The sequence below is a fragment of the Ailuropoda melanoleuca genome, chromosome 11 (genome assembly GCF_002007445.2).
Source record: "Ailuropoda melanoleuca isolate Jingjing chromosome 11, ASM200744v2, whole genome shotgun sequence".
NCBI lineage: Eukaryota > Metazoa > Chordata > Mammalia > Carnivora > Ursidae > Ailuropoda > Ailuropoda melanoleuca.
In genome coordinates this window covers 42,604,641-42,629,469 of record NC_048228.1, presented here as the reverse complement: position 1 = coordinate 42,629,469, position 24,829 = coordinate 42,604,641, and the positions used below count along the sequence as shown (strand labels likewise).

Below are 24,829 nucleotides of genomic sequence, written 5' to 3'. Positions count from 1 at the left end.
TCAGGGATTATTTGTAATCCTTTCGACAATTGAGAAGAGTAAGTAATAATCTCCTTTTACAGATGAGGAAAGAGACTTCAAATGGCTAAATGACTTGACCAAGGTACCACGTTGAGTTATCCAGGGAAATCTCCTATCAAAGCCACACATTTTCTTATATATATTTTTAAAGATTTTGTTTATTTATGAGAGAGAGAGAGAGAGTACATGAGCACAAGTGGGGTGAGGTAGGAGAAGCAGACTCCCCACTGAGCAGGGAGCCTGATGTGGGGCTCCATCCCTGGACCCTGGGATCATGACCTGAGCTGAAGGCAGACGCTTAACCAACTGAGCCACCCAAGCACCCCAAAACCACACATTTTCGAGTACATTTAGAACTAGGACACAGGTTCATTCTCTTTGGAACTTTTATAGTGTTATGAGTATCCGAAACATCCAGCAACAGGCTGCTATAAAGACAAAGTAGTGTAGCTATAGAATGAAATACTGTGAGTAAAAATGATGTGAACTAAATATATTGTTTTGTGAAAAATAATATAACAAGTTGATCATCTAAATGTATATTTAGCCATATAAATACATCAAAGTGTTCACAGTGGTTGAGTGTGGGAGGTAGGTTTTGGGATGAATTCCATTTTTCTTTTTTTCCCCATGAGAGTTTCTAAACCTTTTTACAATGAACAACCATGACCTTATTGCTTAACTCTCTTGAGCCTTTGTTTGCTCATCTGTAAAATGTGGATAACAGTGGTACCTACCTCCTCGTGTTGTTGGAAGGATTACATGAAAAAATCTGCTAAAATGCTTAACCTAGAGCCTGGTAAACTGTATGTACTAAATAAACGTCAGTCACTAAGACAGAAAATACTATTTCAACATGAGTTCTACTTTCTCTTTAATTGTTGTTTAACACGTATTAATTTTAAAAGTCATTTAAATTAAAATTCACGTGGAAGTTTTTTTGAGAGATTACCATCATTCTGGAAGGTAACTGTAGCCACTGGGAGGTACAGCCCAACCAAAGCTGGACTGTAGCCTATTTTTTTTTGAGGCCAGGGCTTCAAGTATCTGATGCTATATAATTAATATACAAACTTTACTGAAACGTAATTGCAGCAGAAGCTCCAGGGGGAGACTAAACTGGCTCATTTACCATGGGATTTAGGCTCTGTCTCAGCATGTCCGGGAGCCTGGTAAAGGCTACCTCTCATGTATCTACTTGTCTGTGAGACTGAGAATTCTTTAGGGAAAAAACCTAGGGGAACACAGTGCAGACACTCGGGCTTGAATTAATTAAAAAAAAAAAAAAAAGGTAGGTTTGCAGGAGAGGGTTGAGTTTGGTGTGTGTTTACTATGCTTTAGCCAAGCAAGTAGAGTGTTCAGCTAACCAAGATTCAAGGAGGTACGGTGTACAGCTGGCTTTAGAAGAGGACGGGGAGTCATACAGGGAAATTTAACAAGAATCTAAGGGCTCTCCCTGGAGCAACAGCATTCATGGATCAAAGAGTCTATGGGCCTACTGGCCCCATCTATTTTAGAAAAGAAAATTTGCTTTCTTGTTAGGTAAATTCCAAAACCAGCTAATGTGGCCTCCAGGATCGAGGGGATGTTGTTAGAATCCTAGAGAATGCTAAATCAGCAACCCTTGTTTCTCATTAATCTACCTAGGGGGAAAAAGTGCTGCACAAAATCCTCTGCTCATGTTTTCACGTTTCCAGTGTCTTTTCAGGATGAGCCCTGACAGATAGTTGAACAACTGCCCTTTGGATAGTGTATGCAGATAGCTGAGCGAAGGGCCTGGGAATTCTGAAATACAGATCAGATGACATTCTTATAACTTAATTTTCTTGACTTCTCTAACATTCTTTTATCTGTCAACATTACATATGAAAATTGTATCATGCCCGAAATGTTTATCCCTGCAGTCAAAATCACTCCAGGTTGCAGTCTTAAGTGTATTGCTTTTGCTTTTATTTCATCATCCATCCTGATAAAAACTGGCATAACCTTGAGCTTGAATGTCTACTGTCAAAGGATTAGTGTTTCTTCTGGTGACACACCCATTCCATTGGGTAAAATTTGAAACTGCAGCAGACTGGAGATGTGACTCTCAGCATCCAGAAAAGGGAAATATAAAAGAGTATGAGGCACAAACAGTCAGTTGTCAGGGTTTTTCCGGTCTCAGTAGGAGCAGATTTTTGCCGTAAACATCGCAGGGGTGTGTCATCGTGGTTTTATAAGCCCATTACACACCTCCAGGTGTGCTGATCTTGTGATACATGGCTCAGCATCCATTAGAAGAGAGATCCCAGCCCTCGTCTTCCAAAGTGTTCCTGGAAGGACCTAATACCTCACGCAGCTGTGCTCCATCTTATTTCTGTTCCTAAAGAGAGGAGACGGGTTAATAGCTGTATAGACAGAAAATTGTTTTCAGAAGGAGTTGGGAACAGAGCTGTAAAAACATAATGTCTTCCAGACCAACTTTTTATCATCCAGGCAATCATAACAGACACTCAGTATTAGTCAGACAGAGAGCTTTTCTCTCCTTTTCCGATTCCCCTTTAGAGGCTGAATTACTAATATCTCTTCATACTTGGCTTCTCAAGCAAGAGACCCATCTTAATACTTACAAAGTGAACTTTCTCTATCAATTGTCTTGACTCAAATTTTCCTATATCTGCTCCTCTCTTCCATCCATGATAATTTTAGATGCTCAGATCTCATTTTCTTCTCATACCCCTTGTCTTCATATTCACCTGTCCAAATAGCTTTACGACTTGGTATCTACCTACATCAACTCCAGGGGTAGATTGGGTTGCTGGGTCTCCTCAATTGTGTGACTTGCCTTCTACCTGTTTGATTGTGTCTATGGAACTTGATCGCTTGAATCTGTTTAAAAGTTTCTTAGCTTTGTTTCAGTTTTCTTTGTCAAGTAAAGTTCCTTTTCTTATACAAGTTCCAACTCTTCACTGACTTTTGAGAGAAAATGTGTGCTTGTCATTCAGATCCAACCTACGTCATTCATGTTTGTAAAGTTATCCTTATTTCACTGAATTAGTCTCAATATACTCACCTTCTTTTTAAGTTTTCTACTGACATTTTTCTTGGATGATATTTTTTTCTTGCTGTTTTAAAATTTTAAGCCCTAGCCTTCTAGATGAGGCAAACCCTCATTCCTAAGAAGAATCATCTGAACACTAACACACAAGGCAGCTGGTTCTGCCATAGAACTTAGTTAAGAACTACATAACTTACCACGCCTGACTTCATTTATCAGACATATGCGTTCAGTGTTTCCTCCCCCTGAGAAAAAGGAACCAATGGGATCCCAAGGAATAACTTAACACTATAGTTATACCACAGAATCCTGAGATACACAATGTCTTTATTTCTCTCTTTCTTTCTTTCTTAAAATGAGTTTTGCTTTCTGCTGTCTCATCCGTTAGATGTTTTTTAGGCTTATATAATAAAAGCTGTCTTGTTATTTTCCCTTTCCTTGATAGAGTTACATTTATCTTTTGAGCTGTTTTTAGGCTGTTTACATATATTTCATGTCAGGTAAATAACTATTTGACTAGAAATTTTCAGTTGAAATGTTTAGAAATCTTCCACAGAGCTACAGCATTAGAGTAAGGCTTAGATGGGTTTCTGTCCTAGACTGTGTCTGATCTGTTCTGCTCAAAGTTGCAGTGCATTAAGAAGTAATTTTATAATGAAATTGCTATCAGAAATAAAGTCATGTCACTGAAAAGCTTTAGAACTAAAAGGATCCTGAGTATTCTAATTTCATAATTTTAGGATGAGGAAACCAAAGTGCAGGGAGCTTGCTTGCCTGGGATTTCAACAAGGAAGGAGGGCAGAGGGCGCCAGGTGGCTCAGTCGGTTAAGGGTCTGTCTTGGGCTAAGGTAGTGATCCCAGCATCCTGTGATCAAGCCCCACATCAGTCTCCTTGCTTTGCAGGGAGCCTACTTCTCCCTCTCCCTCTGCCACTCCCCCTGCTTTTGCTCTCTCTCTCTCTAATAAATAAATAAAATCTTAAAAAAAAAAAAGAAGAAGAAGAAGGAAGGAGGGCATAGCAGAGCGAATATTGCCCCCATGAGATTTAGTGATATCCCATTTATCGGTATTCATATGCTTAACATCAGATCATTTTCCAAATACTTGGGGCTTATTTCTCCCCACTCCCCTGCCCATTTTCTCCATTATAAGGAAAGCTTTCTGACTTCTTAGAGGAAAATATTGGACTTTTGTTTTGGTTGTCAGTGTTCATAACATTACAAATACAAATTCTTACCCAGGGCAGTATGACTAGTGAGCATAAGTTCTATTTGTTTAGTCACAACAATAAAGCAAGACCTGGAGCTGTTGTTTCTGTTGTTTTTTATCGTCCCCCAAAGAGCTTTTCTCAAACTTTCCTGAATGTACTTATCCCTCCTTCCTTCCCCTTTGGTCACACATTTGAGCTTGCCACTTCTAATCTCCTGTAGGTTGAGAAATATTCAGGTAAATATTGAATGTTAAATAATATTTACTAAAGCTTTTAGTGAGTGATCAAGAACACAGTATAGGTTTTCATGCTGCAGTAGCCCCTTTTCTGTTTATTTATTTAGTTTTATTTTTTTAAAGATTTTATTCATTTATTTGTCAGAGAGAGAGAGCGTAAGGGGGCAGAGGAGAGGTAGAAGAAGGTTCCCCGCAGAGCAGGGAGCCCGATGCTGGGCTCCATCCCAGGACCTGGGATCATGACCAGAGCTGAAGGCAGACACTCAGCCGACTGAGCCACCCAGGTGCCCCCTTTTCTGTTTATTTTTTAAATCTGGGTGATGATCTTGAGATCTCCAAGGAAGTGGAGAATAGGACATTTCTCACACTTAACCCTACTGAGAGGGTATCAGTGTTCACCCAGAACACTTGGTTGAAGAGGGTTCCTATCCATGTATTTTGAATGAATCCCCAAAATACTAGTATTTCAACTTACAGTCCTGAGAGAAAACTGAAATTCCACTCTTGCAACATATTTTAATTTAAAATTTCAGATTGCCTCCTATGTTCTGTGATTTTCTTCAGACCAGTAAATGGCTCCATTTAGAGCAGAACGGACAGGGTATACTCATTTCAGAGCCATAGTGTGAGATGTGCTCTGAAGTCCGATGCTCTTGATCGAGGAGATGAAAGTACTTTTTCAGGGATGCTGGCTTTCCAGGCCTTCCCTCTGCTGAACGGGTAAATGGAAATATCAGAGGATGGCTGGCAGAACAGAACCACCGCTGGACGGGTCTCTCTTCCTGAGTAATGAAGCATTATTCTTTGTAAATGTCAGCGTTCTCCATACACAGCGGGTGCTTTTGGTTGTTTTTTTTTACATACTTGTTTCTCACCTTAGAAAGAAACTTCTCCCTCTCTCTGTTTCTCTTTCTCTCTCTCTGTATACGTACCCATTTCCAGCTAGTGATTGTAAGCAAAGTAAAGGAGGAAGGCGTGAACTGTGGTGGATCCAGGAGTGACTATCAGTAGCAGAAATCCCAAAAATTCCACCTAGCAACAGCCCAGTCTCACTATTTGCTCTTATTAACAAGGGATGAGGGGAAACAATTGGCAGCAAGACTAAATCAATTTCAAAAGTCAGAGCCATCCTGGCTTTGTGAATTCCAGCCATCACTGAGCATTGATTCTAAGAAATACATTTCTTACTTCTCTGATTTCTATGTGTCCGTGGTTACAAATATTCCATTCCTCTGTTTACCCCAATATTAAAAAGTTAATTTCAAAGTGGAGTGTCAAATTGTTTTTGGTATTAGTTTTTCAAAAGAGAATCTTTGTTTTTAATATTCTTTCTTCCTTATATAGCAACTTTCATGTTAACTGAGACTGAATGCTATGAAGTTCAATGATTACCTAGAATTCCTCATTTCATTAATTTCATGTGGTCTTTCTAAGTGTTTGGCATTTAATTGATTAGAGCTTGTATATTTGTTCTGGAATATTTTGTCATGAATATATTTAGAGACTTGGTTCTGTTTTGTTTTAATGTGATCAGTTGTGGTGTTTGAGGCCCTGAAGAACCACAGGCTGGGCTGAGAACCTGCCTTTAGACATTGCTCCTTACAGGCAACTGATCACACGGTGCGCGTCAATATGGCTGATAAGGAAGAGAGTGAATATTCACTCTCTCTCAAGAGAGTGGTATTTTCAGTCTGTATCATTTAGAAGTAGTATCTGCTGCTTGGTTGTTTAAAATAGATATTATCAACCATGATCCTTTACTTTGGATGAGAGTACTATTTTAGTACTTTTTTTTTTTGTATTCCTATAGATTTTATTTTAGGATAAGAGTGACTTTCGCTATCCAAATTTTTAAATCGTGTAGTTAGGGCTCTGCAGCTTTTTTTCATCCTTTATCCATCAATATTTCTTGTTCAGAGTAATGCAAATCGGTTGAGAGAGGAGAGAGTGAGAGAGAGAGGAAGGGAGATAATAGTGTATGCTTTTTGAAATAAAGGAAAAAATACATGAACAGAAAATAAACATGTAAAAAGAAGAAAAAGAGAAAAGAAAAGTAAATATGATTTGAACTGTAATAGGAGATGGAGCTAGATTTCTGTATTTTTCATGATAATAAAAACTTTCATGAAAAAAATTTAAGGACACGCTATGTATTTTAAATAATGTTTTTAAAAGTATTTAGGCTACTGGGATCCCTGGTCATGGAATAAACTAACAACAGAACTTCAAAGTCATCATTTTAGGGGAAAAAATGATTTTAGATTTTCAAGTGATTGTGATTCTGTTTCTTGACACAGAATCTAACAAAAGAGCCGAATGCTATATTCCTAGCCCCCCACCGCTCCAGGCTGGTGGTCGTTGTTAGGAATAAGAGCAGAGACACAGCAGGAAGAAACACAAGGGGAACAGGACTTAGGAGGTTGACAAATCTTTTTTTTTTTTTTTTTTTTTTTTTACCATAGCTAGAAAAGCTCTTAGGGAACTGTCAAGTTATTTAACCTGAAGCTAGTCTCTGGGAATCTATGACCACCTTAGAAAATAGGGAAATGTTTAGATTGTCATTTCAAAACATCTTGGTCACCAAAAGCTTTGCATTTATTATTAAGATCTCACAAAAATAATGATTTCACTCTGCCACATTGACATTGTTTATTCCCTATTGGCTTCTGACTCTGTCCTTCCTTCTCATTGCTCAACTTGGTGCGCTGACTTTGCCAAATTCCCAGCAGTCTGACATGCCCAGTGTGATCTCAAGTTGGCCCTGCTATCCTTTGTGATTCTGTGTTGTTGTTTTACCCAGCCCTGGCTTTCCCACTATCTAACTTTTGGGTCCAGGACTCATGAACTTTGTTTTTTGTTTTTTTTTTAAAGATTTTATTTATTTATTTGACAGAGATAGAGACAGCCAGAGAGAGAGGGAACACAAGCAGGGGGAGTGGGAGAGGAAGAAGCAGGCTCCCAGTGGAAGAGACTCACGTGGGGCTCGATCCCAGAACTCCGGGATCATGCCCTGAGCCAAAGGCAGAGGCTTAACGACTGAGCCACCCAGGCGCCCCCCAGGACTCATGAACTTTGAATCTTGCATTGTTTCAAATGGGCTTTCTCCCTAGGATGAAAGGACTCTTTCAATTCCCTGAGAGAATATAAGTGTTTAGCTTTGGTCCTTCCCTCCTGGTCATCCCTATTAAGGGTCACCAGCTAAGACACTCAGTGACCTGTTCTTACCTGCATTTCTGTGCTGCCATTTTTTGGTCACCCTACCCACTATGGTACACATTCACTTTTTAGGTCTCATCTACTTCACGGAGTGTCACAAGAATTGTATACCCCTTTCTGCCATTTATAGTGTCTAATACCCTCATGCATGATTCAATCGGCCCAATAATTGTTAGAACCAATTGTCTACTTGTAATTGTGGTAAGCATTTTGACAGACATTACAGGACAAATATGTCAGTGTTATTGGCTTAAAGGAATTTATTTAATTCAGTATCATTGACATAAAAGTTAAATTTGTGGGAATGGATTGGCCCTTTTGCACAAAACACACGCTGCTCTGCTCCAGCACATGACTAGAGGAAACTTTCCCAGGAGGAGAAGCCCTGATAGAGGGACTACAATTCAGTCAGACGCTGACATTTTCTTAGTTGGACTTGTCTTCTTGTGTATTGCCTCTGCTACTTTGTTCTGTGTCCTGCCCCCACTTCCTCCAGGCCAATCGTACAACAAAAATCCCTTCTCCCATTGAATTTAGCACGGTGGATATAGTCTTTCCTTCTCAAAACGTATTATTAAGTAGTAGGTAAAACACAATGTTAATAAACAACAACAAATCCTCACACCTTACTGCGTGGTTTGCCAGTGGTGGTGGTGTGGTTGATAGGAGGAGAGAGCAGGGAGTTTTGCAGAACAAGTACATGTCAAGGGGGTTGCAAGTCATGAATACACATCACAGTTCAAGGGCAATTCTTTCCTTTGCTCTTACGGGCTCCAGCAGGAAAGTAGTCCTCCAATTCTAAGAATACTAGCAAAAGGAAAAAAGACATAATCCAAGCGAAAATCTTTCACCTTCTAGGGCAACATTTATCATAGAGCTTTCTATGGGTTGGAACACATGTGCAGCTTTACTAGTCTCCCCTTCTCACTCCCTACCTGCCTGGTTACCATGGAGACCATTTTGTTTTCCAGCATTCTGGAATCCAACATCGCAAACAACATTCTCCATTGAAGAATAGACAACAACTGATAAAATCAAGCCTTTCCTTATTTTAAGCCTTCTAAGCATGTCTCAGACACAAAGGGAGATTCATTTCAAATTGTTCTTCAGATTTTGCCTACTTCACAACTGATTTAAAGGCAGTGAGCGTTAAATAATACTTTATTGCCTTCTGGATTAGGTTTTCAGTCCTGCCTATCCAAATAACTTTAAATAAAAGACGGATGAGCCTAGAATTAATCACACAAATATGCAATGTACAGTGTTAACGTCTGTTTCTTGAAGTTTCCATATGCAGACAACGATGGTGGAATAATGTGACAAGTAGTCTAGCCTTCACTGACAGACCTTTTATTGGCTATTTGCAATCAAATAGCTACTAAACCATATTCCCTTGTAGGCTGCACGGTCATTGCTTCGATTCTGATCAGGACATATCTCTACCATAATGGTCTTCTACCCTTAAGGACTCAATCTCCAGACAACTGTTTCTAGGCTCACACCGAGAATTTTGGAATGAAGGTAAGAGTGCCAGCTGTCCCTTTCTGAGACCATTTTCCCCATAGTAGAGGCTGGACATGTTTTTCTGCCTGCCCATTCTTCACTCTTACAGTGTCCAACGCACCTTGGCTCTTGACCCTTTTCTTGGTCCTTTGACTGTATCTATCTAGCTTGCCTAGTCAACTTGTAAAGCTCTCCTGAGTGCTTATTGTTTGCATGGACTTTGATCTTCTTGCCGCCTCCGTGTTTTGGATGTTTGCCTACTTGAATTTGGCCTCACCCTCTGCCTAGCTTTCTTGTTCACACAGAGACTGCTTCTTGGTCTTGAAGTCCTTAATCTGCGGCCACTCATGAATATAAAGAGCCAGCTGCTTTTTGGATGACTGTGTGATGATTTCAGAATTGTCTGTCTGCAATTATCGTGTCCTTTCTGAGAGTATCCTTGTAAAATCCAGTCTCTCCCTGTGGTTGTAGCTGCCTTGCTTGGTTTTCTCTATAGTACTGTATCAGATACATCATGTGAACTTCAGTCTTTATATACCTGTTTCAAAAATCTTGAAATGAGATGTGCTGGATTTGGGTATGAGAAGACTGATTACCATTTAAGAACTCATTACTGACTGGATCATTATTGGAATGAAGAATCGTGCTTAAGGGATTTCTTTTGAAAATAGAAATGAAGTATCGTATGTTTGGTGTCCATGGCAGCCAAACCCTTACTTGTGAAGAGGTTGTGATGTTAATGCCTGTTTTTAAATTAGGTTTTGAGAAGTTGGAAGAGAGCATGAACTGGAGGGAAAAAAACTGAGCATCAGACAGACTTAGGTTTTCACTCCAGAACTGTTTGCTTACTCTCTGGGGTAAGGCATGCCACTTAACATTTCTGAATATCAACTTCTTCCAGACTCCATGCAGTTGGTTAAAGAATCAAGTGAGACAATATATGCAAAAGATCTAACATAAATTCTTAGACCAAAATAGTTATTTAATAAAATTACTAACCCATATCTTGTCTTATCAAACCCTTCATTCTTTACATGGCCACTGCCCTACACACAAATTTGGTCATACTAATTTCTTTCTTTGACCCTTCAGTATCTTAGAATGAAGTAAGAGCTGTTAGAATGGAGATAAAACTCCTGAGCATGACCACAATGTGTGATTTTACCCATTAAGGTACCTGAAACATGATGGTGTACATGTTCTAGAAGCCATTTCCTCCTACAGATGGTCAGATTTTCTGCTGGAAGGATAGACAGTGATGGGCTATCAAAGGGAGAAACTAGCATAGCTTCTCCGAGTGTGCAATATACATTGTTTATTGAAGTAGAAATGGACCACTTATGGCCTCAGTTCCCATGCAATTCCTGGAGGATGGTAGTGGACATTGTCCCTTGGGTGCATGCTTGGAGATCTCAAGAGAATGATTTTGCCAAGTCTGTGTGCTTCTATGTCTCATATCTTTGTCTCTCACCCTCTCTCTCACTGCATCTCCTTCATCTGCTCTGTTTTTCCACACTGGGAAATTCTTCCTAGACTAGAGTTAAGAAGCTGTCTCTAAAACACAATGCATTCTCCCCAGGTCTATTGCCCATTGACATGAGTCTTAACATTCCCCCGAGTCATATGCTTTTGAAAGTATTTTTTGGTTGTGCTGTTTTCATTATTTTCCTTGGGCCATCCCTTACCCGAGCCAAATGAATTCATAGATTGAAGGTATAGGGGAGAAAAGAAAACTAGAAATAGAAAAACATTGGTTAGTATTTCAAAGAGAGCATCTCATCATTTAAGAGTAATTCCATCACACTGATACGTTCTAGGGCCTATCAACCATGCAAACAATATTTATGTGAGAAAATGTGTTCTTAATTTTAGTCAAAGGAACTAAAACTTATTAGGAACATATTACCTTCTGTTGTAAGTATGTATGTAGTGCCGGGTAGATGGCTTTCTGTCATCCCATTCACACGGCTACTAAGTAGCAAAATTGAGGACTGTTCCAGTTCTGTGCTGGCTGATGAGGAGGGCCCAGAGCAAGAGGAGGTGATGAAAACCTTCAGGGACACTTCTCCAATTCAGGCTTGCTTCCTGTCTTGTTTTCCTGCTCTCCTGAGCTTTTCCTTTTCTTTGTAATCAGTAGTAGCCTTTTCCTTCAGCAAGGATTTCTCTTCTTCCCTGGGGACTGTGATAGAACAAAGTCTCTGTAATTTTTGTCCTTATCCTCTGTCTCTGAAGTTAGTAAATAGATTTCTGTTACTGTTGTTGTTTTTAGCAAAAATGGGAAACAGGTGAGGAAAAAAATTAACTTTTTCAGGTCTGGTTCTGGTCCTTTCACAATTTGCTCCCAGGAAAGAATTTGTGCTCTAGTCCTACATCAGGGGGACCCACTTCCAAATGGGTTGGGAATTATATCCTGTCCCATTGCTCACACCAGAATTTAGGCCCAAAACAGGCTGAGTGAAGACTCATCTTCATGTAGGAGAGAAGATAGAGTCAGTTTTTATAAGAAAATCCATCCCAGACATTCTGTTTCAGAGGTCAGTGCGGGCATTCCAACGTGAAGGTGGGACACCTTTGGGAGAGGCACAAGAGGAGGAGATAGGGCAAAGCCTGTGAGGGATAGAGCTGCCCTCCCATTTCCTCTTTATTCTCAGCAGTCTTTCCTTAGCTCTGTAAGCCTACCCTGGGTTATTTTGGACTGGTGTGTAAAACAGAGATGAGTAGTGGAAAAAAGATAAAAAAGGAAAGTAGAGGAATTCCAAGGATAGGATTGGAAATTTGATCAGCCATTTGGCTAGACAGGTATCAAAATAAAAAGTTGTGCATAAGTTAGTTGAATATATATTTGGAACCACCTAATTGGAAAGTTGGACAGCATCATGTTTTCTTGGGTCAGATATAACTGATACCTGACTCAATTTGTCAACTTTCCAAAGAACGTCTTCCTGATTTTTGCTTTTGAAATCTTTGCCTTTTCCAGCGTTTGCCACCCAATGTTCATACTGAATGTATTGGCCACCTTTGTTCTATAATGTTGTATTTTGGGGAGTCATGGAGGTCAAGGTCTCACAGAGCATTTGGGAAATGAATGAGATGGGTGTTTTCTGTAGTTTAATGTAGCAGAAACTTGATGATTGAATATGTCCAAGGCTGGATGGTAGGAATTATAAGAGCCCCCATTTGTTAAATGTGTTCCCTGTGTCAGGCACTGTGGTTTTCAGTTCACATGCAGTAATTCACTTTGTGTTCAAAACAATTCTGTGGAATACCATCATAACACTATTAAAGCCCAGCTGGAGCAGACACACCTATGAGATATATAGGGAGATAGGGGCTGACATCTAACAAAGAAATCTCTGGTGGACAGAATGACAATTAACAAGGACCAAGCAAGACAGAATCCATTATACATATAATGGAAGGAGGTCAGCCAGCAAGCGAGGAATAGATCATTGAGGCAACTGGTGCCAAAGACTACCAAAAAAAAAAATTAAGGATCTCTGAACAAAAATCCATGGTTCTTATGGAATAGGTAGGTAAGCTTCCATTAGGAGTTTCTAAGAAGACATTTAGCATTGATGACTGTCTCCCAGTATATTATTCCAGCTTCTTTTCCCCACCCTTTACAATTCCACTGGGTGAAACACCTACTTAGATTCTGGTATGTGTGGTTTTCTAGAGCTCATGAAACCATAATATTAATAGTAATCCAGATTGCATTGTACATTGGACTGTGAGCTTTGAGCACTTCCATTTTTAAACAACCCTCATTATCTCCAAAAGATCTCAAATGCTTGACAGGTTCATGAGTATATTGTAAAATGTTTGAACCTCTGTACTTCTAATACATAAACGTCTCTATAAACATTGTTCATGCCAGAGCCTTTGTGTGCTCTGATATGAAACTAGTGGTCAGGCAGAAGGACAGTTGAAATCCTCTTGGAACATAAATATATTGAAGATTGCTAATGAAAGACTAATTGATGCTAATAGGAATTAGTCAATTTTAATACTGTAATTTGTTCAGTGTCGCAGTAGCAATTAAGAAAAAGAAAGAAAGAAAAAGGTTGAAATCTCTAAATTCTATGTTGAAAGATCCAAGGTTAAGATAAGGTTGTAGCATAACTTGCTTATTAACATTGTTAAAAATAATGATTAAGTTAATTAAAATCAAATTATAATGGTACCATCTAGATAGACTCATGACAGCCATTTTAATGAGTTCCTTTGAAGGTAGCAATAATAATTAAGCTATTTTGAAACCAGCTCAATGTTTTTATATGGACTCTCTTGTGCACGTTTCTTTCAGGTCCCGTCAGTCAAATTTTGTAGCAGGGTATTTAGACTGTGGACTCTAGAAATAGCTGTGGCCTTGACTGCTCTGTTGTGAACTGTGTGTGCTACTTGAGAAGAGTAGTTACAATCAGTGTATGTTATCCTTCTCTACACCACTTTTCCACCTTCGAAGAACACTGGTAACACCAACGGGGAGGGAAGAGTCTAAGGCAAAAGTCCCCAATCTTTTCTCAACCACTGGGGACTCTTCATGTCAAAGTATTTAAAAGTCTTCTCTCACATGAGTAGTTGTTTAGTATCCTATTGATTAATCAAAGGTATGATGAAATTCTATGATTTCAGGAGTAATTTGCATTCTGTAAGTCACAACTTCTGCATACGTAGGGGATATATTAGTGAGTTCTTGTTTGAGTCTATGATTTTTTTAGTTCTCAGACAAAGCTGCTATATTTTGTTCTTCCCTTCCCTTCTCTTCTCAGGATTGGGCTGTTGGTATTAGAAATCTGGAAAAAGATGGGTCCCCATGTTTTGGCAATGATCAATATGAGCAGAAAGTTGGGAAAAAAGAGAATGAGTTACCATGGTGTACATATCAACACACCTGACAACCTACTTGCTCTTTGCATGAGGATGATTTTCTTCTAATTTACCACAAATTCCTATTTTATATATTAGTTTTTGTTATTGGAACAAAATAAAGGTAAAGGAAGAATGAAGCTGCATATTTATTTTTTGCCCCTGATTCTGTGAATATTGAGACTTTACGTAATGAATAACTAAGACTCTTTATATAGTAGCTAAATCTTGACTTTACTGGGCTCAGGAGTGACCAACGATGTTAGTAAACATTGCTCAATGTAGATAATTTATTAATCTTCTTATTGCAGCCTTTTAAGTAAATAATTTATTTTTTATTTTAAAGCCTCATGATTGCTCAAAAACCACACAAATTTCTGATAAATATCCATAGGTTGAGTTATTAAAGCTCATTAGTAGCCTAATAAGGAGTTATTACACAAATTTGTCATGGTGTCGTGGGTTGTTACAAAGCTGCATGTTCATGTACTATTAGTTTACATTTGAGCACAGTATATGTCACCCTGGAAAGGGCTATTCTTGCAGGTGATCCCTGTGTCTATTAAATAAAAAACACAATCATAAAGTCACTAATCTTAGCTCAATAAAATTCAAATGCAAATTTTTTACTATTAATGGGCTGTTCATGTATATATTACAAAGTTATGTACTTCAAAAACATAAGCAGTAATTACAAAGTCAAGATGGGTATAACATGGTCAATTAATTATATTCACATTAAGAGTATTGAATTTTTGGCCTATTGGACATTATGTTTAGAAATCAGTTTCCTTGATGGGGCACCTGGATGGCTCAGTTGGTTAAGCGACGTCCTTTTGATTTAGGCTTAGGTCATGATCTCAGGGTCCTGTGATCAAGCCCATTGCACTCTGTGCTCTGCATGGAGCCTGCTTAAGACTCTCTCTCCCTCTTCCTCTGCCCCACCCCCAGTCCCCACCCCCACTTGCTCCAGGTCTCTTTCTCTCTCTAAAAAATAAAAAATAAAAACAAAAGAAATAATTTTGCTTACCAAATAATCTCAGAATATGATAACCTATTAAAAGGAACTGCACGTAGATAAGGCTTAATTTAGATAAGCATTTTAGTTCTAAAGCTGACATCTTTCATTAATAAAATTAAGGAACAATATTGCTATAATCTTCTTTCCATTGAAATATTAACATAAATCCTTCATCTTAAAAATTCTAAATTAAAATTATCTTTGTGTCCAAAATGTAACCCCTTTGATTCTAATTTTTAAAAAATACACTAGGGGATATCATGAAGAGTTAATAAGTCATTTTATATGTGGCAAGTAGCTTAGTCTTAAATATTTGTCTTACAATATTAATTTTATTAAAGTTTTAATGAAATGGACATTTGGACAGTGATCCTCCAAAAGGAGAGGAGAGATGGGGGAAAAGGTTACTTTTGAATCACTTCATAAGCAATTTAGAACTCCATAAGCAATTAAAGTTAGAGATTAAATTGGAAAGACTTTATTGTTGTTTCAGGCTTTCCCAGTGTGTAGTGTTCAATCCAGAAAATATTTCAGTGTTTACAAACTGATTTTCAGAAGATTTGATACTATCACTAAATATCTGTCATTTATTTATAAATAGTGAGTGTTTTTTCTATTTTCATACAACTCAAAACCAGAGATTCTGTGCAATGCATGCTAATAAAAACCTCACATGGTAAGTACCTGGACAATGTTCCCATCAAATAAATTCATTGTCTTCTGGTCTATAAAGAAATGCATTGAGAATTTTAAAAAAAATGAGCATAAAGATAAGATGTCAAAATGTCTTTACATACTGGTCAAAGTCAAGGCTAGCATCTGTCTAAAGCAATAATATAACATTACCATATGAAGAGTTAAGTCTTTTGTTTGTCTGTGAAGATAATGCCATTAACTTTCAGAGGCTAGATATAAGCTGAGAAAAAAATTCTGTATTGTAGCATTATTTCTGCATTATGTTAGAGGGAAAAGGACAAATGTACTCTAAACCTTTTTAATTTACTCATTCTCGGTGGTTGAATATAAATTTCATGAAGGCACAGATTACATCTGAACTGACTTTGCATTTTGCATAAGCCTTGCATTTGCGAAGTGTCAAAAAACATTTTTGGCCTGTGTAAAGGAGCCATCCATGTACATATCAAATGGCTACTTCCTCAAATTTGCTCATTCCCCCCAATATTTTTTTTCTTAAAAAATTATCAGCATTGGACTTAACTACACTTCACTTCTAATTCCTTGTATAGTGTTATAATATCCACAGAAGTTTAAGAGACATCGGTAGGGACATTGATAAAATTTACATTAATAATGGACATTTATATACTGGTTAACATCTAGGCTTTAGTCTTTAGTTTCTGAGTTTCCACCCAGTGGGATCAGTGGAAGTCCCCATCCCCACCGAGCCTCTCACCTACCTCTCATAGGATATGGGCATCTTATGTCTCCTCCTTGAGAGTTATTGATATTTTCCTGCCACATATCTTTGTGGCAATGTCTGTTCTCTTACCTGGTGGCGTTAGTCTGGCCCAGGGTTGGACGTGGAAGCTGAGTTTGATATTGCTGTAGTTGCACGTTGCTTGTACAGATGCTGAACACCCCTTGCTCCCAAATGAGACAGGAGACACTTTCTCTACGCTGATCTTAGAATTGTTTTATTGGGCTCCCTAAAGGGTGATCACATTCTCTGTCATTTGTTTGGTTTTGAAATCCCCTTTCTTGAGGAATCTGGAATCATTTTCTCCAAGTTTGATTCAGAGGACCCTTGAAGGGGCTCATGTAATGTCCCATCCAAAAGCATCCTTCTTCCTTGAATATGCATCAGTATCTTGGGCTGAAGTCTTGGGAATTCAATTTACATCTCATGGGACAATTTCCACTAGAGCCGCTTAAGCAGTTTCTTTTACTGGTCTCTCTGTTTATGAATAAAGCATGCCAGGCAGAAAGTTCTCCACTGAAGCATCTATGATGGATGGAGAAAGCCCAGCATTCAGAAACCCCACCATTTGTCCTCCTCAGCCTTAACCCCAGTTTAGACCACCTTACTCCCATCCTAACTTCTCCACTCTTGCAAAGTCAGCCTTCACAAACTTGCTTGCTACTGTTTCTAGACTTTGAAAAAGTTAAGAAATTTGAGACAAGAAAATGAATGGAGAAGATAATAACTTTGTAGTCTTATTTTTTTTGTCTGCTCAATAGCCCACATCTTAAAAAAATGCTAATTTTAACTCTAGTATAGTTAACACGAAACATTATTTTAGTTTCAGGTGTACAATATAGCAAGTCACCAATTCTATACATTATCAGCGCTCCGCATAATAAGTGTACTCTTTAATCCCCAGGTCCCCCACTCACCTCCCCTCTGGTAACCATCAGTTTGGTCTCTATAGTTAAGAATCTGTTTCTTGGTTTGTCTCTTTCTCCCCCCCCCACCTTGTTCATTTGTTTTATTTCTTAAATTCCACATAAGAGTGAAATCAGATGGTATTTGTCTTTATCTGACTCATTTTGCTTAGCATTATACTCTCTAGCTCCATCCATATTGTTGCAAATAGCAAGATTTCATTCTTTTTTATGGCTGAATAATACTCCATTGTATATATATACTACATCTTCTCCATATATACTCCATTGTATATATATACTATATATACAATGTATATATATACTATATACTACATCTTCTTTATCCATTCATCTATCAATGGACACTTGGCTGCTTCCATATTTTGGCACTGTGAATAATGCTCCAATAAACATAGGGATGTGTGTATTCTTTTAAATTAGTGTTTTTCTTAATAGCCCACATTTGAACTCCTTTTGGTCACTGTCTTCTTGAAATATTCTGCGAGTTTATTTTGAGAATCTTTCAAAAATCACATTATTTATTGATTTTCTAGACAGTTTATGTTTGGTAATTTTCCAAATATCAAAGAACTAATTATTCCCAACTCTATTCTTTACATAACCATCCTCTGACTATCTTTTTTATGTCTTAAAAAGCAAACTTCTAATTTAAATTTTTCTTCAGTTTTACATCAAGATCTTAAAAAAACCCAGTAGTCATTTCCTAGGAACTAATCTTCAAGTTTGTAAATTATCTAAACCACTTGCTGTTTTTTCTGTTATTTCTACCTGCTTTTTGGCCAACTCACTGTTCATTAGCACCTCCAGCTGGTGGTGAACATAGCGACAAGAGGGAGAGCAGTTATTTTGCTATTTGTTGGAAACTTGAATAAAAGGTTTGGTAGGATAGGACATTAAAATTAATACCTAAAATAGTGTTTAAAATTGTTCTGTAGGAGGATTACAATCTTCTTTGTAATCAAAGAATGTAACAATAACAATTATTGTCAAGTATTTAACCAGTATAAATGATATGAGAGAGAAAAGCTTTGTCGTCCTTTGCATAGGAAGCTATTGCTGCTGACACATAAGTGAAAAGAATCCAGAATTTGAACTCAAATGGCCTGGATTCAAGTCTTATCTCATTCTTCATTAGCTTGTGTGATCCTGAACAAGGCATATATGGTGTTTCTCTCTGTTCTCTCTTCTGTAAATTGTAAGCAATAACAGATTTTTCATGGGGTTGCTACAATGAAAAGACATCACATATAGGAAGGCACTTTAAAAACTGTAAGGGATATTTCTGTTATTTTATTATTTTTTTCTCATTATTAATGTGTTTGAATGAATTTGATGCATTTATACTTTCTTTAATTTTCACACAAGGTAGTTTACTAAGTTGATGGTTATGTCTGCACTCTGTAACACTAAAACATTTTCTTCTCCTTGATAACCCCACTGGTTGTAAGTGACTTAGAGTAATGACCTCAGCCCCAGGTCTCTAGTTAATTAAGATACAACCCAAACCAGGAAAATAACATTTGTTCACCACGGGATCACTTGCGCTTGTATCCATGTTCACTGGTAGTATTAATAGGTTAGCTGAGTATCTCAACTCTGTATTTTCTATCACTGAGTCAAATAACCATAATGAGGATCTTCTCTAAGTTTGAAAGTATCTGAAGCTAGGTAAAGCAGGCAATGCAGAGGGCAAGAAAAATGGAAAAAGAGGGAAAAATGAACATCCATTATTTAAAGAGCTTAGAATATGATGAAAATAGGATGAAAGGAGGATTTCCTAGACAAATGATAAGGCTTGGAATATATATGACATTACCATTAGACCCATGTAAAGGACCCATTGATAATTTACTTTCTTTCTGCTTGAGTATAAGGCATAGGAACCTATTTTTAAAGTTACACATAATTAGGTAGCTATAAATAAATGGTTCTTGGGACAGAATGGTTTTATTTCAGTGGTAGTATTTAATGTTCTGCAAAAAACAAACTTAATGAGAAGATTCTGACATGAGAATGAGTTTGCAATCCACACAAAGGTATGGGTATTGAAAGTAAGCCCATTTTGCTGTTACTCAGGTACTCAAATGGAATTAGATTTTTAAATATTTTAAGTTTTATGCCAGTTTTATATTAAGAGCTGAGTCCACAAGTGGGAAGTTGCATCTCTGGAAGAATGTTTCACTTCATGGATGTGCATGTGTGACATGAGTGTGCATTGTGTGAATGTGTATGTAAGTGGGGGGGGGCTTGTACGAGCATGGACGCCTGTACTCATGGGTGAGTAGAGAAAGGAGAGAGGATGTGGTGAGCTGACATGTGAATGATGGGAAAATGCAGGCTATCTTAGAGAAATTTTGAGTCAGCAAGAACAAGGAAACTCTAGTAGAAAGCGAGAGATTTAGAAATGGCCACTGAAAGTATAAAGCAGGAGATTTTTCTGGGAGCTGACTGGGGGGGTGTGGGATTCTGAACATCTTGGAAGGGAGATTTTAGTTCTTTAACAGAATCCAGTAAACTCCTGAGTCTCGGTTTAAACAGTATCAAAGAAAACAATTTTAATTGGAAACTGAGGTTTGAAATCGGGGCCCAGGCAAAAAAAAAGCCTTACTCTGGTCAGTAATATGATTCAAACTGTTATATAAGACAGATACACACAAAGAGGTGAAGAGTCACTTAGACATATTAAAAATATTAAACATATTAAAAATGTTAACAGTACTTATCTCTGAATGGTTATATCATGGCAATTTTTAATTTCTTCTTTTTATGCTTCTTTGAAGTTATTAGTTTCATGAGTTAACATATATTAATTTTGTAATTAGACAAAAAAAACCCACTATTTTGAAAATAAATTTAATCATGGACTTTTTTTTTTTTAATGATCTAATCCAGGAATCCAGGGGATGATGGAGTGTGACACAGGCTACCTCCAAAATATACCAATTAAATAAGAGTATAGTGATGGTTGATATTATGCTCCATGCAGAATCTAAACAGGCACATAACATGCTTTACTTTTAAAGCCCATGCCTGGGGTGCCTGGGTGGCTCTGTCAGTTAAATGTCTGACTCTTGGTTTCAGCTTGGGTCATGATCTCATGGGTCATGGGATCGAGCCCCACATTTGTTCCGTGCTCAGCAGGGAATCTGCTTGAAGATTTTCTCCCTCTTCCCCTCCCCCCAGTCACTCTCTCTCTTTCTAAAATAAATTAAAAAAATCTTAAAAAAAAAAAAAAGCCCTCACCAATAGCAGGCCTGTGATGTGATGGAATTACAGAGTCAGGAAGGACTCCAATACCACAGCAGCCCTTATTTCTTTTGTGTTTTCTCTCCTTTATTATCTTTCTCACCCAGATTTAGCTGGATATTTTTGATCCCACTATTTTAATGTAGTAATACATCCCTTTTCCCTGAATCATGTGATCCATAGTTTTGGGGGTGGTAGGCATGAAACTCCTTCAAATCTCTTCCAGCCTTTTTTAGTTAAGACAAAACCGGATTTTCTCAAAAAGGAACTTCAACCAGGAAATAAAAAGAAAAAACAAAACCAGACATTTGAAATTGACATGTTTTAAAGCACAACCTTCTATCTTAATACTGAAATCAGATCTTGGCATGTTCCAGTACCCACACAAATTCTGCATTGTTGGTGAGAGCCTGAAGGAAATGTTAGGATTTTGGCAGTTGTTGACTATTCAGTTTTGTTACTATGTTTTTTGCCCTCTTAGGAATGTATGTTTTCCCAAAAGAAAACATAATTAAAGAGTCCCAGTGTCCGATATTAACAGGCAAGTGGGTAACATGACAATACATTACTCTATGCTAAGGTCTTCAAAGAATCTGGCAAGGAATCTGAAATTTTTCAGAAAAACTGAAATTTTTAAAGTAGTAAAGTGTATTAAAATGTATTTTTAATCCATGTGTGTTTTCTTTTTTTATTTTATAACTGGAAATTTGTACCTCTTAATTCACTTCACCTATTCCCCCCCCCCCCATGTGGTTGATAGTCCCTTTGACTTAGGTACTTGAAACATTAGACAAAGTGATTGTACAAACTTGTTGAGGTTCCTCTAACTAAATTCCAGTCAAAATGGCCGGACAGAAGCAGCATCCAGGGGGCTTTGGAGATGTTCTTCTGTCCTTGACTCTGGCAATATTGATCTCAAACTTGTCCAAGTGCAGTGAGTGAGGCCATTATCTTCTCTCTCTCCTCCTGCTCCTCTTTCTTCCCTTCCTATTGCATTTCTAGGTCCCTGAAATCCCCCTGGTCCTAGAGGTATTAAACTTTTCCCTTGTAAATCTGAGGTCCCTCAAACCCTGCCTGCCTTTTCTACTGACATTCATAGACCGTTCTTCTGAGGGTATCTGTGACTTAGGAATCGTTAGGAAAGTTAGCCCTCACTCTTGAACCATTTGTGGGTTTTGCAGAGTTTATCTCAAGCATGCTTTTAACTCAGTATCAAGCTGACTGCTAAAATTCAGCTTTAAGTGATGCGCTGGCTAGGTTCTCACTAGATGCTCTGGGAATTGAATGGCAGACGCCATTTTCCCTGGAGCCTGGATCAGTCACATCAGCATGATCTTTTGATTAGAATCTTTCACATCTCTGTTTAAGAGTTTATTTCTCCTTTAAAGTTGCTACAGTCTGTCTGAGGGACGTCTCCCAGTTCTGATTAATACAGAAGTAAGAGAGGAATAACAGACTGAGTCCACTGAACAGCCAAACATTTTCTAATTTGGGTTATACTCCGTTGTAACAAAGATCTTTGCTAAATCTCTAAGGGGCTTCTACAAAAGTAATACAGTGACCCTTATCTTTCTACAGAGAAGTGAGAGGGAAAGCCAGGGACTTTGGTAGATATACTTTTCCCATGCTTAATCCTCAAGTGAGAATCTTCCTATCCTTCAGTTGTACTATCTAGCTTAAAATAATCATGTACATCACACATATCAATGAAGTGATGTCAAATGAAAAGTGTGGAGACAGAGTCAGGAGATGTGAAGGGCAAGGTTTGGGTACAAGGCTGTATCCAGAGGCATGTCCTAACCTTTTGGATTAGGGACCACCCAGTAACCACCCTGAGTTTAATTTTTTATTGTCTTGAGTCTAAATTGCTTGGGGTAATAATTGTTAGGTCCTGAAATAGGTTACTGGTGTGATAGTTTCCTTGTCTTTTTTAAATGTCACGATCTTGAATCATACTTATTGACACTTGTCTTCCTGAGGCTTTGGAGTCCATCAAATGTGTGCAGATTTCATTTTGGTTAATTTCATTGTTTTCTGGCTTTCATCTAAAACTGCCTATTGGCATTTACCTGCCGGGGTGTAGTTGGAACACGTAAAGCCATATGGGTTGATAAAGGTCATTTAGTCCTACCAATTAGAAAATAAACTACATTGCTTGTGGTTGGGGATTCCACGCACATTTTTTTAAAAGGAAATGCCAAAAGAAAGGTCTTTTTCCTCCTTGCAGAAGTTAATTTGATTCTTTGAAGGGCTGAGAATTCTCCAGCCAGAAAATCAGTTTTTTAGTGGGGCATCAGGTTGGGACCGGGCAGATCCCCAAGAAGAAAGATTCCAAGAAAGAAGATAAAAGAAAAGAAAAATAAGTGTCTACACAGGCTTTTACTTTCGTTGTTTCTAAATTTGCATGTGTGCTCTTCTTCCATATCACTGGAAATTCCTAATGAGAACACTCTCATTTTGTGTCTTAAAGAAACTTAGTGATGATTTTTAAGCAATATAAAGCAGAGATCTTTATAAAGCTTTTTGAAGTAATTGACCTTCCAGGTAACTTATATTGTAAGATCTAGATTTGAAATAGGCATTTTTGGTGGTGGTGGGAACAGAGGGGGTTGCATGAGCAAAAATTTTACTATTCTGTCCCTTCTTTCACGTTGTGCAATTCTGAGAGCTCTTAAACATGATAAGGAAGTGAGTATGCTTTGCATTTCTCTAAGGATCTGAGGGCATCCATCTAAATAACCATTTCTAGGAATGCAGGTTTAATGACCCAGGTAATTCTGATTGGAGAAATTAGATTTTACAGAGAGAGCCGAGAGAAGCAAGTGAAACCTGCATGTGCGGTTTGGCCAAAGAAATGCAGAACTCCTGGAGGGCAGGAGACATGTTATTTTCCATCCTTCTCCGCACCCAGAGCCCCAGATTTGTGACCGATACGTATCTTTGGTATACAAGTAATGAACTGAGTAATGTCAGCTGCGGAGGGATGGAGGCAGGGCGGGCTCTGGGGTAGCTGGGCGCCCGGCTATGTCACTCATGCTCCGAGATAACCTAGCGGTGAGACGTGGGGCCAGGACACCGCTCCTCCCGGCCTCCCCCGTAGTGCGGCTCGAATCTTCTGAAGCTGCCAGTTGCCAAATGAAATCTGAAACCCTGGGCTGCGTCTGAGGGTTGGCCCCGCTCAGTTGTTCCAGCCTCTTGTACTGTATATTTACACATTCACACACAATCACTCTTTCTAACTTCTGGGACTCTTTGCGCAACTGCTAGGATTTCTCAAGTGCATGTGGCAACTCAGCCCAGCTCCGGGGGAAACCGGCGGGGCTCCGGAGGGTCTCCAAGGCCGGAGGAGCTGTCAAGACTGCGGTGGGGACAGGAGAGGATCGAGGCGTGGGCGGTGGTGGGGGGAAACACCCACAACTTTCCACCCCCGCCGCAGCTCTTTCGGCCGCTGAGCATTTCCTCCGAAACCACAGCTGCGGAGCCACCAAGTGCATGGGGCGCAACACTTCCCCTTGTTGTGGGAAGTAAAGTAGCCGTCCCTCCTCCCTTTTTCTTTCCCTTTTCCTTCGGCTTGCCCTGGGAGCCTTACCCTTTGGAGCAGCCGCCGTCCGGCGTCCATCGTGTGCTCCGGGCAGGGTAGGTGACGCTGTGCGGGGGTGTGCGCCGGGGCCACCGCGGGAGGCTGAGATGTGGCCCGGGTGGCGCTCGGGGGCGGCAGGCACAGCTGCCTGAGACAGGGAGGGGAGCTGCTGGGGGCGAGGAGGGATCGCGGGAACCCGGTGCTGGTGCAGTGTGTGTGTGTGTGTGTGTGTGTGTGTGTGTGTGCGCGCGCGCGCGCGCGCGCACGTTGGGAAACAATGTTTTTATTTTTAAAAGGAAGAAAAGGAGTAAGATGGTAGTGTGTGTTTCTGGCCTTAAACGTAGATGGAATTAATAAAAATTGTGCAGTTCAGCTTCCTTACTATCCATCCTTCCTTCTCCATCCTCCCCCCACCTTCCCTGTTTGTTTCCCCTAGTGTCTTATGAGAGTTTCCTAGATAACAGGCACACAGAGGTAGGTTTTAATAATGAACATTTTTATTGCCAACATAAAATAATAGGGG

The 24,829-nt window shown here is 38.9% G+C and overlaps 1 protein-coding gene and 1 long non-coding RNA gene across 3 annotated transcripts in view; one reads left to right on the top strand and one right to left on the bottom strand.

The window, feature by feature from the left end:
* Window positions 1-393: 393 nt before the first annotated feature.
* On the bottom strand, window positions 394-24,541 carry LOC109490603. Its single transcript, XR_002143936.2, has 4 exons — window positions 24,316-24,541; window positions 11,130-11,402; window positions 8,346-8,527; window positions 394-2,383 (listed from the first exon to the last, which is right to left on the bottom strand). It is a non-coding gene; the product is annotated as an uncharacterized LOC109490603 (long non-coding RNA).
* Window positions 23,985-24,829, top strand: part of ARHGAP24 (Rho GTPase activating protein 24) — a 500,478-nt gene continuing 499,633 nt past the window's right edge. The window contains exon 1 of one of the 2 annotated variants that reach the window (XM_034671582.1): window positions 23,985-24,362. The gene's annotated coding sequence lies outside the window, so the exon portion shown is untranslated. The remainder of the gene's footprint in view (window positions 24,363-24,829) is intronic. The other variant, XM_002913592.4, reaches the window with a different exon arrangement.